Here is a 16,086-nt window from a genome sequence, read left to right on the forward strand (position 1 = left end):
AAGTCCCACATTCAGCAAGAGATCAGCCTCAGTAAAAGGTCTAGGAACAAACTGCCCTGCTGTGTCGTCAATGCATTACTCTTAGTGGTTTCAGGAGCACAGCAATGCAGTGAGATCTGTTCCAAAAGCCACCACATGGTATCCGACCATGGATGATACAGCTACCATCCAAATCTTGGTCATGGGAATCTTTGACTTTCTTCCCCTTTGTCATACTGAATTGGGAGATAGAGTCTGCAAGGCAGGATTTTCAAAGCTGAATAAGAAAGTTAATCTCACAAATACCTTAGACATATAATGCAAATTGGGCATTTTTCTTGTACCAGCAGTTTTGAAAATTCCCACTGAGTTTCTCAAAGTTGTTTGATGAGAGCAAGACTTCATTTTTTATTCAAACTTTTCCAACTTTTTAAGAAGTCAATGAATTGGAGAGCCAGCAAATATGAAGAATGATAAGCTACAGCCTTGAAATGCAAAAGGAACATGTTTGTGAGAATATATGTTTGTTTAGTGAGGTAGGTACAAATTATGCTCATAAAACAAAACCAGAGAAAAAGAAAAGATACAGTGTAAATATACTTGACTTCCCATTAGACCCTAAATGTAGGTACCGCCTATGCCCAAACAGCTCAAAATACTTGGAAACAGTTTAAAATGTATTTTGTTTTGGTTGTTCAGTTTTTATGTGTTTTATTTATTTTTTTTAAATTACCATGTTTTTTCTTCCCTCTGAGATAAAACCTGTTATATTTGGGAACCAGACTTCAAATAAATGAATGTTCTGTATATGTTAAAAGAAAGCAAATTATTTCAAAAACAAAGTCTCTTCTTCTGAATGATGCTTTCTTCCCTCTTCCTCCACAAATGAAGTTTCCTTTCAATTCAGATGCATAAAACTGGACATCTGTTCAACAAATCAACTCAGCTAACACTGAGGAGCATACTCTAGATACAATATTCATGAATTGCTTATCAGTCCGAGTTTAAAAGCCGACCAAACTCTTGTATGTTCTTAGGTGTCTTTCACACAGAGAAGCTTTATTGTTACACTTGGGTATTTGCAAGGCTTGTAAAGTGCCACACAATCATTAAAAAAAACAACCAGGTTACTCGAGAAAAATGAGTTTAATTCTCTCTTAAAGAGAACATGGTATTACTCTTGTTAGTACTCACTGAGACAGGGAAAGATGAAAACAAGTATACTTTGCATATAGTTTTTAATTTGGAGAAATTATGTTGAATCTCACCTAAATTGCTACAAGTATAACTTAAGATGCATAAAATATATGTTGTTTCCTACAGATTTAAACTACGCTGGCTACTCTTTGGGTTCTTAAGTCATTGCTGTACTGGAACATTTGAAAAAGCAATAAGCATGTGTAAACAAAGACAAAATGAATATAGTGATTTATTGATGATAAATTAACAAAGCCACTGATAAAATCACAAGATTATGAGGTTCATGGAAACATGAGTGCATTGGTGCTTTAGCATATTTGTACCAAATTAAATGAATCAACGTGGCTCATTCCTGACTGGGCTAATACCTGCTTGTATATTTGGTGGGCAATGTGGCTTGGAGACCCACAAATGCTTTTTGTTGCCTTTACAAGCTCTTTTCTATAAATTTTGTTAGTTTACTGTCATGTTAAAAGATCATTACCATTTTAATTTCTAGATAATGATTCTCATTAATTGCCACTGAAAAAAAGGCCTAAGTTTTGAGCTGGATGTAGTGCTAGGGAGCTTGCATAAGTGCCAAAACAGGTTTTTTCCTTGGTATATGGGGAAGTGTACTAGCTGATTAGTATACTAGATTGTAAATATCCCCAAGATAAGAGGTTTCACTTCCTCACCGAGAAGTTGAGATTTTTTGCACTTTCTGTTAAATGCCCGGATAGAGATGGATTGAAAGATACAGTATAAGGTCATAGACCTGTTAGCTGAAACCAGTTTTCTCTGTTCTCCTCCTTAGAGGCATAAGATCTCAAATCCACAGGTGATGAATGTCTTTCACTTGAAATCAAGTGAAGCATTCTGACCAGAACAGGTTTGTTACGAAACATTTCAATCAATATTTTGCTGCCATGTACAACACCACATGTATCCAGTACCACTTACACTGTACAAGAGTGAAGATCATCTCCTGCCCAACTGAAAAGCAATGCAGCGAAGACAATGTGAAAGGAAGGAAAATCAGATTTTCGTAACCGTTCCTCCTTTACCCTCCTTCTCTTTCATTCCTGCAAATCTCTGCATATGGAAATGACTAAAAGGCATCTACAACCTGAGGTCAGCTGTACACTGGCCTTTCAATGCCCGGCTGTAAAAGCCTTTGGCTATAGAGAATGTTTTACGTTGCGTGGTGGGCACTTCATATGAATAATACTTATATACTTATGCACTAGAAATGTTATTTATGTTTATTATCAAAGTCTTTCAGATAATTAATCACAAATGTGCTTTTTTATAGGACACAGAATAGAAATATTACACATTAATAGCAACAGCCAGGACAGAAACATGACAGGCAGGGACAAAGGAGAGTAAACAAGACAGACAATTTAAAAATGGCACAGATGCAAGTAAATATTAGTTCAGGCTAGCTAATGTCAACCTAGCCCCACAGTGCCTGGGGCCTCTTTAGAAAGACCCTGGACCCCACAGGCTCGATTCTCAAGGAGAACAGACTGAATACCTAGAAAGTTGCCCAGCATGTCAGGAAAGAGGAACTAATAAGAGGAGGCAGCAATGGAGAAAATGTTATTGGAAGACAAGATGCACATTACAGAGACCCATCTCTCTGTAGTGATCAGCACACTCACCTTACCTGGTTTCCATCTGTCATCTGAGCTTCAAGTTTACAGACAATGTACTGTCTAACCTGAAAGCTGCATAGTCTATGAGGCATTCAGTTTTCTGTAGTGGAGAATCTCCTCCACTGAGATAACTTGTCTTTTTATTTAGAAAATTGGTAAGGAAAATTATTCATACTCATACTGGAGAATGGTGAGCTTTTCTGTCTTCCTTTTCAAAAAATGTGGCATTTTCTAAGTTTTCTTCTTAAAATAGTCTGGAAATACAAGTTTCAAGTTCAGAAAAAATATTCTAAACTAATGGTCACAGGAGTTAAATAGAAGAAAAATGATCCATAGACTCAAAATGTTTTACAACCAGTGCTCCTAGAAGGCTTTTTTTTTTATTCCTAGTGGGTCATAAAATTCACTTTTAAAGAGCCTACTGAATTGTTAAACAAACAAACAAAAGTAGAGCTGCTTGGGTGCTGCACTGGACAGAAGCCTCAGTGGTGAATTTTGAAGGAGCAGAGATGCTGGCATGCTTTCTCTGAGTAATGTTACGAAAGTGACTATCTAAGATTTTTCCTGATTTTACATGGGATTTAATTTTGACAAGAATGATGTTATACTCTTGCAACAAAGTGCCACGTGTAGCAAATCTGGAACCTGTCAGTACATGAGAAGCAAAGACAAAAACCCATGCTGCCTACCCTGTGGGTATCAGGCATTTCTACCTAACTTCATCTAGCAGTCATCCCAAAGACTGAAGAAAGGCTTACGTGTTTAAATGCTTTACCCCTAAAATCAATTCTGTGTGGAAACCAAGCTGGCCTTGTGATTGTCAGATAAGGATATCCACAGATGACTTGTGTATTATCTCCAACATGAAGAGCTGAATTTATAAATATCTGTAAAATGTGTGACCCTTTTTGTTTATGCATTTATACTTTTGCCACTACTTCCAAAGCACAATGTCTCTGACAGCAAATCTGCATCGTCACTACACAAACCTGCTCCTGCTCTTTGACCACTAATCAAACTGCTTAAAAAAGAATAGAAAAAGAAAGAGCTGAAAACATGAATAAAATACATTAAATCTCCTAAGCCCTAAGTGAAACAGGTGTTAAATCTAGATACCATGTGCATTATGTTACCACCTGTACTCATCTTATTCTGGCCAAAACAATATCCTCTGCAGGTGTGCAGAAGTAGAAACACAACAGTGCTTTACAGTAAGGGGAGAAAGTGGCAGCTTTGGCTGAGTCTTTCACATCAAGTCTGCAGTCAAAGAACATTCAGCTGCGTGCCAGAGGATGACCAGATCTGTGTGCAGAAATTTCTGGGAACCACTTGCAGGTGTGCAGACTGAGAAGCACAGCCTTCTAGTTAGATCTCTGCATGCTGCTGCAGTTCCATCTGGAAATGATGGCTCATGCCAGTTTCTTGGGATTAATAAAAGGACCAGTAAGACAAAGTCTTTAATGCATCCTATTTTGAGCTGATTCTGTGACATTTCTCTTTCTTTTCAATTTTTTTTCCTTTTTTTCTTCTTCATTGGTGGGTGAAAAATGCAGATGAGATATGAGTTACAGTAATTCAACACTTTGCTGTTCCCAGTGGGTAAAGTTCAAATTGAGATCAAAGGGTTTTGAACAGCAAAACAATAGATTTCACCAATGAACTTGGTTTCTCAGCCTCTTTGGAGCACCAGGTCTGTCAGGAAAGTGCTCCTTGCTCCATGAAAACACAGTATTCTTTCCTCATCCATCCAATGTTCACTTAAACTATGAGTGAAGCCCTGGAAAGCTTTGTTCAAATTTGCTGTATTATTCCCTGTATGGGGAATGTGCCATTTTTATACCTCTTGTTCAGCTGAGATAGGTTCTCAGCAATATTCCTGCACAGTGACCTGCATCACTTCCCCACAGCAATTTGGTAGGTAGGGCATCCCAGCCAGGGGGAGAGACATACTTTAAGCATTTGCAAGACTTTGTTATTCAAAACACAGTTTGAAAATGGCTGTAGGAATTTAATTAGAAACTTCCATTAGGAGATTAGATGACTAGAACAAAGAAAACCAGTGAAAAGGCTTCTTATTAAAACCAGTAGCACTGCAGAATATTGATAATATAACAAAAGAATGAGTGGATATGCATAGCAAATTATTAAAGGTTACAGATAAATGTCCAAAATTTGCTTAGTTTCTGGTTATCCTAGTATATACAGAAGCCACTGACACAAGATATCACATAGTCCATGCACTGCAGAGTACAGTGGCTGAGGACAGCTAGAGGTATTATGCTGCAAAGCTCAGCAGAGCTGTGCATTAGCTACCTGCATTTTTTAGCCCTAGTGCATAAATGAAGTGTGAACAAACCCATACAAGTCCACAGGCTGCAACATCAATTCAAGTGACAAAGATCAGTAAATGTAAACACTTCCAAAGAGGGATCATACCTAGCAAAAGGGAAATTTGTGCCTGAAAATGGACTGGAGTGAGAAGAGTCTCAGGGCTTTGTGACAATACAGAGCCTCCGTGGGCAACGTCATCCAAGGAGAGTCTATGCCCTAGGAGAAACTGTCCTGATGGAGTCAGTAAACTTCATAGGGAATCAAAAAATCAGCAAATGATTTAAGATCAAAGATGGGTGCAATTCAAATAAGATCACCTTCCTGGAATTCAGATGAGTTGTTGACATTTCTGGTAAGAACTTAGCACTTAGCTTGACAGAGCTCTATTTTTTCCATGCTGCGTGGTCCATAGTCACATCAGCCATCAGTCCCCAACTCCTTGTGTTTCTGCTCTCTACACAAATCTGATCTGTGGCTGGCTTTACAGTCTGTACAACTACGAGCCCAGTTTTACTGAAATTGCTCTTTCTGATACAGTCTGGCCCACTTTTGAATCTGAACTTCAATTATTCAAGACTCAGTCAAGAGTGGTCAGTATGTTTGTAGTATATATGGGACAAATAGCAATAACTGATACATAACATACCTCTTCCTTTTCAAAACAGAAATGCTAGATTTTTGAAATTATCAGTTTTATGACTATTGGGTATGCCTGCCCAACACTGCAGTATTGAGCTAGGGCTAATCAGTCAGCAAAGCACTGTGTTGTTATAGATGTGTTGCTACCAGAATCCAAGATAGATCACACAGAATTTGATTAGATATCTTTGCACGATACTTCAGAAAATACAGAATAAGAAACTGTGGTTTTAAAAAATACCTTGCATACCAGGGGTATACAGAGTGTACAGCTCAGGACAGGGAACTTAAACAATCTCACTTTCTAATTGCAAACCCCCTAAAAGCTACAATTCTTAATGAGACTAATGTGACTATTCAAACAAAGAGCTTTGCTGGAGATTAGTAGATCTACAGTTACCTCAGTGTTAGCTATTCTAATACTAGGCACTGTGTATCATCCTTCAAATGTGGAAGTCAAAGCAGTTCAGATGGCAATGACCACAATATTTTTGTTTACAGAAAAATGAAGTAGAATTTACACACAAAGATGCAAAGAGACAAATTTTCTAATTATTAATACAGGACAGCATTTTAATGGCTACCAGTTAATAAAAGGTTAATAAATTTGAACATTTCCAAGAAAAACTAAGGGTATTACAAGATGAATAGATAGCTAGATGGATGACTGTAAAATACTAGAAAATTGCTGATTGCTTTGCTAAAGGGCAGAGGCAAATTACAATCATTGCCTTTTGTTCTTATGAACCCAAGGCTTTTTCTTTTTTTTTTTTTTCCAGACAAGTTATTTTTAAATGAACCATACAAGAAACTATGATGTCCCAGGAAAAACTGAATATGACATAGGACATGGAAATGGGTCATGAAGCCCTCTTGAAGCGTTACTGAAACACCCCAATATTTTTGCCTGCTTCATAGGCTTCCATAGCCTGGAAAAGGCTAGAAATATGTCTTTTAAACAATACCACAGTATTTTAAGGCCTTTTGAACAGCAACCCAAGCTTCCTCTGAAACGAAAATTGTATGGTTACTGCAAGATAAAACCCAATCCAGCTCAGTATTATGAAACTAGAAAAATTCATTTTTTACACTCCTTGCTGATGAAACTAGATGGAGTTACCTACTTATAAAAACAAAGCATAAGTAGGATAAGCATGAATGATGGCAGAACAGCTCCAAAACAGACCTTCCTTCATACTGATAATGTCTCTGTAACAATCCTTTCTACCCTGTTAACAAACGAAAAATTAAACAACACTTCACAACTCTTTCATTGTCTCAAAAGCTTGTCATGATTCCTGAGAAATTTTTTAAATAATATTTTAATAATATTTCTTTTTAGAAACTCAGAAAATGTTCTCTCTAAAGAAGAACAAAACCAGCTCTAGCCTTTAAGTCCATTAACAGAAAGCACTCTTGTATTAGCTGGATTTGCAGAGTAGCTGTATCTTCTTGTCTAGTGATTATCTGGAACAGAATGCCTTTTTATTTTTGTTACACTTTTTGTGATCATGAACAAGTACAACAATGTTAGGCAAGAGTATAATAATGCCTTGGATCACCACCCCACTCTGGCCATGCTGAGATCCCCCTTGTCTTGCAGCTCAGCAAAGGAAGGCCAGCTTTGTCCGGTGCTCTCTGAAATCCCCTTCTCTGGCAGAGGCCTGGTAACACAGAGGTGGGCTGGGGCAGCAGCCCAGGAGGGATCTGCTGGCACTGTTCCCGCAGGTGGCAGCCTGAGAAGGGGCCTGGCAGCATGGCTCAGAAGCAAGGAGACCTTGGGGACAACTGCGATCTTTTGAAGTCAGCAGATTTGGGGGCTTCTTTCTTCTTTAGGGAGGAACTTCTTGAAATTCCACTCAAAATAACTCTAGTATGCCCCAAACCACATGGTATCTGTCTTAAACTTATGTTTATATGGTAATATTTAAATTACAAAGCACTAGCCTTTCACCTTTAGGTTCCTGACTGGATTCAAACTCTCCTCCTATGGGAAATGAGTTTGGTGGCCTAAGCTCAGTCTTGAGTAGACAAAAGTCCTTATCTGCAAACTCCAAACATAATTCAGCACAACATGGCATGATTGGAAGTCCCTACTCAGGAAAAGACAAGGAATGAGCTTGTGTCGAAAGTAAATTACCTACCTAATCAAATCAATACTGAATTCAAAGTGGAAATATCAAAATTATCAGGTGGTGCTGTGGAGGCTATAAAATTGCTGTTTAGCACAATGTTTTCCAGTTATATTCAAAATGAGAAATGTCATTTAGAGCAGATAAACTACTAAAAAATGAGGGCAAAGCTGCAAAGAAGCATAAGCTGAGAACCTTAATAAATTAAAAAATTTCCTTGAATAGCACCTTATCTCCCTCAGAAGAATGCATGCAGTCTGGAACTGTGTATCTTCCCCTCTCCCAAGTACAAGGCAAAGAATGGCCTCAATCTGCATCTCAGATATATTTGAAGATGGCTGAGTATGTTGTAGAAATATCATTTCAAGATGAGTCCATAAGCAAATACGATGAGTTTGAAATCAGACACTGTAAGTTGTTGCAAAAGAACTACAAATGAACTAAAATATCTTTAAGTTGAAAGAGATTTGAGAAACTACAGAAAAGTACAGTTTTCTTCTTGAGTTGGAGTTGATAAGAAGATGTAACAGGCTGTGAACCTTTTCACCTGACGATGAAAGAAGCAAAAAAACTGTCTCTAACTGGAAAAAAAATGTTATGTTATGATCCTTAAGCCATTTCCTGATCAAGTTAACGTGACATTAGATATTCACTTCTTCCCTGCTTGTTTCCTTTACAGTCTCTGCTCTTTTCTTACAGCAAAATGGATGACAGTGTCATTACAGAATGGCATCACTTGTCAAACTTTGAATTACTGATCATAAAAATATCAGTTATTCTTTGAAGGATTGTTTGAGCACTCTTTTTTTTTTATTATTTTTTATCAGCATCACTGTTTAGTGCAACGCACACAAGGGGCTGAGGGGGGAAGAGATGGTGGAAAGAAATCAAACCTGGCTGAAGAGCTATGAGTTTGCAATACCCTACCCATACAAACAAGCTTCTATCGCAGTTATAGACAGCAGAAATAAAAGGCAGCTTTTTGGCTCACAGCTATAAAAAAAAATTATCATAGTGATGAAGTTCCTCAGCCATCAACAGAGCTGTGATAACGCTGTTTGATGATGATTTTCCCATGAATGTTAAACAGCCGCCACTGCGGAGGAAAAGGAGCTTATCTGCACCTAATACTGATCTCTAATTCCTGCCCTTCTTGAACCATCCATTTTCTAACAGCATTAACTGGCAAATTTACATCCCATCTTAATGCTGCTAAAGAGGACAGGAGATGAAGAGTAAATGACAGCAGTGTAATGAGGATGGCTTTTTTCTCCTTTCTCTTTAATGGCTGAAGATTTACACAATTGTCTGTAAGCTTATATAGAGAGCTTACCTGAACCTTTTGCCAGCATGGATTCAACTTACAGGAGCTTTTGTTAACTAAATACACATAAATATTTTTAAGGAGGTTTAATATTGTGACTTCAAAGAAAGCTAAAAGACAGGATGAGAAAAAATATTTTTTAGCATTTTGATCATGGATAAAAATTGCTAATATTTCTTTCCTAAGCAGATGCAGTTGTATTTCCAAAATACAAAAATCTGATTTTAATAAAAACTCTTTTTCTGCTGATTTTTTTTTGCTTTCTTCTTCTTCTTTTTTAAGATGTGGAAGAAGAATCTTTTTTAACGTTTCTGAATTTTACTAAAGAATTATCTCCAAAACTCAGAAATCAATGGTTATCCAAATGCATTATGTAGAGCTGTGTTTCACATGTCACCCATAATATGGATTGCTTTCTGATCATGTAGCTTCCATCCAAACAGAAGGCATTACATTGCACGGCAGAAAGGAGAGTAAGAATGGAATGTTCTAATATAGGAAACCACAGCAACAGTACTCGGCCAGATTTAGTAAAAGTATTTCTATACATCCAGATGATAGATTCAATGGAAATTAGAACCAGTTCAAGATGTGATGTTGATACTCAAAAGGATCTTGGTCTGGCTCAGGTTTTTGCTCAAATACAAAAGACTAAATTTAATTAGCAAGAATATTTTTTAATATAGAGAGCATTATTTTCCAGTTCTTAATTTAGAACATATACATTATTTCTCCAGAGTGTATGAGAAAGCTGTACTTGAAAGGAAATATACAAAATTTTGCTCAGAAATGCAAAGGTGCAGGCTTCAACCTCCCCCTCCATGACTATAACCAGGGCAGCATTGGTATCTGAAAGACACACAAAACAGGGGGCTTACTGTTTTTCAAAGACTTTTAATATAATCTATTAGTTTTACTCTTCAGAAATTTCAATGTTTGTTTAATATATATTGCCACTATCTCCATTTCATGCATTCATATCCAAGAACCTCACAAGTATTAAATATGTACAAGATAAATATTTATTTATTCATGTATACATATCTGCACTCACATAATATTGTAACAAATATATATGAAAAACATTAATATCTAGCATAATTCAAATATTCAAAATGATTTTTTATTGTTCTTACAGCCAAATTGTATACACTTGCTCTTTTTTTCTCAACGGAAAAACTGTAAATGTACCTTGACAAGAGCTTCTCAGCAGCGTACCACTGCATGTCTGCCCATACACCTATCATTACTCATCTCATGAAGTTTCATGAGTCCTGCACGTTCTATAAATGGTAAAAGCCAGGAGTTCCAGGGTAACTACTATTGCTATGCTGACTATTGTGACCTATGCTCCTGGAAGCACATGTATTTCAAAGTACAATTTGTTCTTTACACTTTAGAAAATAATTGGCATTTACATATATAAAATGTACTCACCTAAGACTCCAGGGCCTGGATTTTCAAATATGTTTGAACTTTGTTTTACTACAATTATAATCTAGACATATTGTAGATAGAACCCAACACATCCAAAATAAAATTTAGAGCCTTTATCATTACTGAACGATATCCTTTGCCGTCGTCTAAATGGAAACTTGGGTTGCTGTCTTCTGTGCCTCTACTGGAATCTCTTGACCCTAAGAGGCTCATCAAATAAGCAAGCTACTTTCTAAGCTGTCATTAGAGTCCAAAACAACCTAAATAATTTTTGCTTCATTTCAATCCAGCCAGCCATCAATACCAGGGAACTGGCTATCTCTTAGACACTGTAATTCCCTGCTGTAACTAGACTTCAGAGAGTTAAATGAAAGTAGCGTATATTCAGACTAAATAACAAATTATTTTGAGTGTTTCTGTTTATTTATCAATTCTGATCATTAAAAAATTCCCTCTTCCTTCCAGCTGAGGTAAATTCAGTATTAAGTAATATGTTGCTCTTACCCAACATTACATAGATTCCATAACCACTACTGAACTTGTCACAAAGACGTGTCCACAGGTTCACAGAAGAAACAAAGAAGCCTGCATTTTGTGATCGATCAAATGAGTTTCAGAGGCTGGGAGGATGCATATGGTCATGTTTTGTGTTTAATTGACCTTTGAGCATCATCCAAGCTTTCACTACAGTTGGCTGTTTGGCAGGCAGAAGAGTCCTGTCACTGACCAGCTTGCTCCTCTCAAATAGATCTATGTAGCTAAACAAAAGTTCTTCCAACAGAATCACTTTCCTCGTTTTCCAGATCTGAAATACTACATGCTTATTAATCCAGCTATCTGCTTGCCATTTTAGTACTCTCCAATCTGTCTTTCCTGGTAGTCCATCCTTCCAGGTTACACACATGCCTGGAATACCAAAACTGTATCTTACTATAAATTGCAGATTTTCTGCGCATACATTTTAGCATAACAGGACTTAGTAAAGATGCAGCCTCAACAGTACTTTGCAAAGTATTTTCTCTGGTGCTGCATATTTGGAAAGAGAGAGGGGAGAAATGGAGAAAAAAATACAGACAAAAATTAGGAGGTTTGTAAAGAAGGTGCAGAGACAGCCTTAAAACTAAACAAAACAAGATTTTAAAAAGCCCCAACTGTTACACAAATTTCTCGAATAACTCGTGATGCCCCAGATTCAGTTAAAACTAAGCCTTACAAAGAGGGATGGGAAATATGATGTGGGAAATGTAACTCTGCATTTAATGAAGGTGAATCCCTCTCTGCTCATTATCAAGTGAGGATAGATTTCCTGCTCCTCTCTCTATCCTCATACAAGAAGAATGATACTGTGATCGATAGCATCTAAAACCATAATAAGAGAAAGAGATTATGTTAACTGTTGCTTAAGAAGTTTCTTTGTGCCAAAGAAACAAACAAATTGAAGGCTTTAAAAATCAAAGGGCAATTTAATGTTGCAGCTCTACACAAACACGAAAGGACTAATAAAGAGCTGCCTCCCTTGTTGCAGGTAGATCACAGAACTCACATTTTTTAGCATGCCAGCAGTGGCTTCCTACTATCACCATCTTACATCAGCAGTGGGCTGATGTAACATGGCCAGAAAGCTTCATTTTCAAAACTGGATTATAGAGTTTCAGTGTTACATTTACTATTGTACCTGAGGGGAGAAAAATGCAAGGCCATGATTTTGGAAAGATGGCATCTAACATATCTGAGTAAGTTTGGTTTTTCACTGGTGATGTGGCTCTTTGTGCCCTACTATCTACCTGGAATACTGATCCAGAGTTGTCCCTGAAGTTGTAGTGGTACTAGAATGTATAAAGGAAATACATTGTATTTGGAATTAAAAACAAACTAAATACAGAATGAACGGTCTGCATCAGTGACCCCTAAGTCAGGATGCAGAGCACTAAAAATTCCAATATGTTTGAATGAACCGAAAATGACTTCTCACAGAAGTATAGAAACTGTTCTGGGGAATGTGTAAGTTATGATACTGTACACTTGAGAAAGTCTATGAACAACAGGATCCTTCTGCAGCAAGAGATGTTTCTTACCGTAGCATATCCAGAAAGTGATTTGCAGGTGAGAGATACAGGTGACTGTCCTGTAGTCTCACAAGATGGGGAAAGGACATTGCAATATTGCAAGGATCAAATTGTGCAGTTCACCTCTGTTGATCTCCGTGATCTTTCATTTCCACATGCTGACTCATAGGAAGGGAAATGTGAGCCCAGAAAGTCAAATGACATCATCTTTACTTTTGTCACGACAGAACCCTGGCATTCCCTAGAAATTTTCACAATTCTTGTGTGGCCACTTTTATAGAATGTTAAGATATAGCCTGGCTTTAAATCACAAACCAATATTTTTATTTCAGTCAATGTAATGAAAAAAAAAGAAGAGAAAAAAAGAAGGGAGGAGGAATCATACCAACAAGTGAGTATATGTCTAACCACTCAATGCTGGGCATCTACACCTGATCAGATATAAGGGAACTGTAGGCATTTGTGGAAGAATTAAAGAGTAAATCTTAACTGGCATCTCTAACTTTTTACAAAAACCACACTGTTTTGTTGGTATCAGCAGGCTTACATTAATTTCTTTCAATGTGTCAAATTATGATGGCTTATAATGCAATTTTGTGATTTCAGCCTGTGCAAAATATTAACGATCACATTTTTAAGTGGTCCAGTTTAAAAATGTGACCCTTAGAGACATGGCAAATAAAATTAGTCAACTCTGTAACTTTAAAATAGCTCTTTTCTAATTAAAGTGTGATGAAGCTTTCAGTCTATCTAGCTTGGGATGCAGAGTGCACAAGCAAGCCAATTAGAGATAGTGGCAAAAACAAAATGGTGTCACAAAAAGATTTACCACATCAGTCCCTCCAGTAGCTGTACCATTTATGCTGATAAAGGTGAAACAACAGCTACTGCTGCAGCTAAGGCTGAAGCTAATGTTAAGCTGACAAATCAACTTCTAGAGTCTTGGGAGATTCAGCAGAGCTATCAAGAGGCACAAAGGCTACTAATGCTTATGTCATACTCCTCAACTCTCACATTTTACCCAGGAGACGCCAGATTTTTTTGGCTTAAAAAATTTTTGATTTTTGTATTCTCCTGGGCAAAAATCAAAGAGACCCATTAATTCAACAAGAATTTCACATATCTTTCTGCTTGATTTTTTTTTTCACAAGACTCACACTGTCTGAGGTTGAGAAGTATGTTCTACTTTGATAATGACACCCTGAAGGATAGAACTGGTAGAAAGATGAACTCACAACAAAATCCCAGCTGCTGCTATTCAATGTGAACATTCAGTACATGTCAATGCTTGAATTTAGGTGGAGACACCACCATATATCATTACATTGCTATTCAGGGTAGCCTACATAATAAGACACAAAGAACAATGCAGTTAGTATTTGAACCTACGTAACACAGAAAAGAGAACAGATTGGTCTGACTCTTGTATGCAAGCACGCAGCTAGTAATAATCTGTCAAACATTTGCATGCCTTGTGATAATCTGGTTCACCACTTCTTAGAGGACGTGATTACATGCTTACTTGAACAAATCTCCCTGGCTGTCTAGCAGTGAGCATTAGTACAAATGGAAAAAGACAAACAAATATGATGTCTGAAAAAGTAAAACAATTATTATTATGACAGTGTTTTCCCCATGTTGTTCTGATTTTTCATACCTCAAAATTCTTTGGGAAAAACATAAGTTGTTCAAGCTTTTGCAATTAAAGCTCTAGATAGAAAAGCAGAACTAGTGGTAAAGGGCAGACCAAGTTGTTACAGGTAAAGTACTTCTTTTGTTAGATTCAAAATGAGTTAAAAAAAGCAAGAGTAGAACTCCTTTTGCATCAAAAGCACATGTGTTTGGGTACCAGAGGGCAAAATTACTAGATCTTCTGAATGCTGTGTGTTACCAAAGCAGCCCAGTGTACAGGTTTACATTCCATCGTATCCCAGGTGGCAGATCTTAGTAGCATGAAATGACTGGTTAAAATCTAGGAAAAGTAAGCAACTCAGATTTTATAAAATTATATCCAGCTTCAAAAAAATCTATTCTCTTCTTTGACTCAGGTACAGATAATTTTGTGAAGAAACAATATGTGCCTAATACAACATCATTCAGAAATGAAGGTGAGCTATACAAAAACCGGGTGGAATGTTTCAGGACTCAATATCTCAGTGCGGAAGGGTTTCTCACACACAGAGTTCAGATTTGAAATTAAACTCAAATTGTAAGTTCATGATTCTTCAAATCCAGAGATTTAATTCAAGCTTAGCTGCAACATTATTAAAAAGAAGAAATAGTAATTAAATGACTAAGCTTGCCAGAGGAATTGGGAAGAGTTGTAAGAGAAAGAGAATTTTGGAATATAGGTAAATGTGGAAGAATGACATCTAATTAATTAAATGTAATGGAGAATGGAATTAATATGGGCCAGGGACTTGTTATTACTGAAGGCAGTAACACTCAGTAATATATCATAGATTATATGAGATAAGTTGAAGAAAGAATAGACTTCTTGCAGGTGCAGTCAGAAAAGGTTACAAGTAACCACTGTTCATCTACTATCAATGGAAGTGATATAAAAATGGCCTTTCCTTAGGAAATAGTACAGGGATGGTGGCTGAAGTCTCGTATAATTAAGACTGTTTTTCAGAGAAGGTAGAACAAAGGTTGACAAAAAATTTTCAGACTAATTGGATTTGCAATACTTGCAAAAAATACTGAAAGCCTCTGCATTGGATGCACAGTGGTGTAGTCAGAAAGGAGGAGGCCTTTGGAAAGGGAATCTTACTATGGACTTGGTGATGGAGATGGGAAAAAAAGAGAGAGAGTTCTGACAGTTCTAAAAAGAAAAAGATACATTCCCAAGATTGACATTTGGTTTGCAGTCTTCAAATAACAGAGAAAAGATGTTCAAGGAAACATTACTCAACCTCCAACAGAAATACATTTCTAATTGACTGAGGCTATTCCACCATTATAATGCTGATACCTGTATTTCTGATTTTGTCTTACCAAAAACGTCTTCTAAAACTGTCAGTTTAAGCAGCACATGCAAAATACAATCTGTTTTTTCCCGGGGCCAGCTTTTTTTTCTAGGCTCTGAAAGCATTGCTCTGATACAAATCTACATCTATGTGTGCCTGCTGCATAAGTGATCATACGCAATGGCCTGTCTGCTGTGGGAGATTATGGGGATATTGCAGGCAGGGGGCACGGGATCAGCCAGGATGTGTACAAACTTCAAATTGCTGGCTACACCCCTGACTGAAGTCTACATAAATTATGTCCACCACGTTCCCATCATTTATTTCTTTTGTCATTCCTTCAAAGAAATCAGTCGTATTCTGTCTGAC

The 16,086-nt window shown here is 37.1% G+C and overlaps 1 long non-coding RNA gene across 3 annotated transcripts in view; it reads right to left on the reverse strand.

Moving 5' to 3' along the window:
- Positions 1–16,086, reverse strand: part of LOC110399535 — a 67,604-nt gene that overhangs the window by 34,270 nt on the left and 17,248 nt on the right. Inside the window, exon 4 of one of the 3 annotated variants that reach the window (XR_002439264.1) lies at positions 6,604–10,094. The exons of the other annotated variants lie outside the window; for them this stretch is intronic. This is a non-coding gene — a long non-coding RNA (uncharacterized LOC110399535). Of the gene's footprint in view, positions 1–6,603; positions 10,095–16,086 lie in introns of those variants that run through there. 3 annotated transcript variants of the gene reach the window in all.

The sequence above is a fragment of the Numida meleagris genome, chromosome 5, assembly GCF_002078875.1.
Source record: "Numida meleagris isolate 19003 breed g44 Domestic line chromosome 5, NumMel1.0, whole genome shotgun sequence".
Classification (NCBI taxonomy): domain Eukaryota; kingdom Metazoa; phylum Chordata; class Aves; order Galliformes; family Numididae; genus Numida; species Numida meleagris.